General features: G+C 27.8%; 1 long non-coding RNA gene across 1 annotated transcript; it reads right to left on the minus strand.

The window, feature by feature from the left end:
• Positions 1-1171: 1171 nt before the first annotated feature.
• Positions 1172-1769, minus strand: LOC137835102 (uncharacterized). Its single transcript, XR_011085013.1, has 2 exons — positions 1640-1769; positions 1172-1545 (listed from the first exon to the last, which is right to left on the minus strand). It is a non-coding gene; the product is annotated as an uncharacterized lncRNA (long non-coding RNA).
• Positions 1770-2449: the final 680 nt, after the last annotated feature.

The following is a 2449-nucleotide window of genomic DNA, read 5'->3' on the forward strand; positions in this document are numbered from 1 at the left end:
AGTAAATATATTGTAATTCTTGTAGTCAACCTCAAAAAGTTTTCATTGCAAAAACATCTTCAAAATATCAGCTTAAATCAAACTAAAATACCAAAAGAATTAAATTTGTGTTGATGAAAGTCATAGTAATATATATTATTACAACAAAGTATAAAATATTTTAAAACTTGTTCGTTAAATATTATTTTTATTAAATAACTTAAAATGATATATAGTTCAATAAAATTTATATTTTAATTTGACAAATTTGCTCTCCCAAACTTAACTAAAAATCTTAGTTAAAATTATTACTTGATAATATTATTTTTAAAACAAGCACAATATTAAAAGCATTACATTTCAATTTCCAATTTTTGAAGAACTTTTAGTTTCACATAATTGACGATATCACTATTTTGAAAAATAATAAGTAAAAAATATTGATAAATTACTTTTAAAAGAATACCTATATTAAAATAATATTATTTAAACTTAAGTAATATAATATATAACTAATAAAATGTTTATCGAAAGCTTTTTATAAAATCAATATTGTACTCTGTAAAAATAATTGCTAAACTAAAATTTTTGTATCTTCAAATACATTATTCATTTATAGGGAAGTCCTATTTTAAAATAGATTTTCATATTAATCCCGTTAGTGTTTTTAACTACGACACTGTTTTCATATTAATACCTTAATTCTTTTAAATATTATGCATTTTCATAATTTAAAATCACCTCAAAAGAGTTAAAAGGACAAAGGAACAACCCCACAGGAAAACTACTGTATCCATATGCTAACTTGAGCTAGATACTCAGACAATTTCTTTCTTGTAAACCCAATACCTTTAATGCATTCAAATTTTCCAGCATCTTCTACTCTGTCAAAGAACATTAAGCATTATAAGAGAAAAACAACTTGTATTATTTCATTTTGAGAATCAACGCCTGCCAATAAAAATTGAGAGTAACTACAATATCTCTGCTACATCTGAATGAAGATATCATTTCCAAAATCCACAAGGAAAGTCTTAACATGTAAGCATGGAAGTGTAGTCAAAGAATTTGAACCAAGGTTTCAAATAGGCCAAAAGAATATTGTAAATTGCAGTTACAGTCACAGTACTATTAACAACAATAATTACAGGAATATATGGCCACGATCACGGTAAAATTAAACTCAAGGATCAAAATCTAAAAATTAGCCTTATTCAGCCACAAATAAGCACAATGTCAAGGTTTCAGTTCTCTACAATCATAAGTAACCACATCACGAGTTTCCGCAGCAAGAAGAATCATAATAAAGTGATAAACCTTGATTTGCCATAGTAAAACAACATTTCACCGGAAAATTGTTTTGGACAAAAAGAAATGCACATTGATGATTTGGTTGTATGAAAACAAACATATCATGAAAGACGAAATTTAGGGCAGTTTTCCTGCTTTTAAACATGAGGGTAAGCATGTTCAATCTTTGAGGCTGCCCCCCAAAAAAGAGATCAGATCTTGGCCGGGTGAAATTGAGATCTCAAACAGCATTTGCTGAGAACCCATTGGAGCGGCCTAAAACAATTGTTGAAAACCGTAAACAAATTAATAAAAGTAACTAATGAGAACGATAATGAATCAAAGGCTATGTGCAAATCTTCCCACATACTTTCTGCAATATCAGAATCAAATCGCAGAAACAAAATGAGAAAAATTAGGGTTTTCTATGCGCCCGCAACGGAACTCGGACGCCACTGCATTGCTGCTGCGCTCGGTTCTCTCAAAGGCACTTGAATCCCTAATTGCGAGTTCGTCACTATTTATATACAAAAAAATGAGTCGTGCTGGAAATGTCTCTTTTACCCTCAAATTTAGGGTTTCTTGTTTTATTTCATACTAACCGGCGCAAAATACTACTTTTAAATGTGTGCGTTGTTCTTTAAAATTTAATTTTCTTTAACTTTATAAAATACTTTTTATATTTATAGATGACAAAAGATTGGCATTTTAGACTAAAATGATATAATTTCGTGATATTTGAGGTTTTAAATTAAAATGACGTTTTATTTTTGAAGATTAAAGGCATGTTTAAATAAAATAAATTAAAAATAATTTACTCGTTATAAAGTTGAAAAAATAATAAAGTTGTGGATAACTTAAATGAATGGTTCTATTATACCTTCAAGTTAATTTTATATTTTATAAATATTTTTTGATTGAAGTAAAAATAAAAGGAATAAATTCAAATTAAAATGTATAAAATTATAAATAATATGTATAATTAATTCTTATTTATTTTTTTCGATTTCATTATCATTATAATTGCGTTTTTATTTATACTTTTTTTTACAATTGCTACAATTTCCGTTTGATGTATTCTACAAGCACTTTCTTATTCAATATTGTTCCTGCTAGGGAGATGGGACCTAGGGAACTGTTGAAGTCTTCTTCTCCTTCCTTCGGTCGGGCAGGTGGTTGA

The sequence above is a fragment of the Phaseolus vulgaris genome, chromosome 5, assembly GCF_000499845.2.
Source record: "Phaseolus vulgaris cultivar G19833 chromosome 5, P. vulgaris v2.0, whole genome shotgun sequence".
In the NCBI taxonomy this organism is placed as follows: Eukaryota; Viridiplantae; Streptophyta; class Magnoliopsida; order Fabales; family Fabaceae; genus Phaseolus; species Phaseolus vulgaris.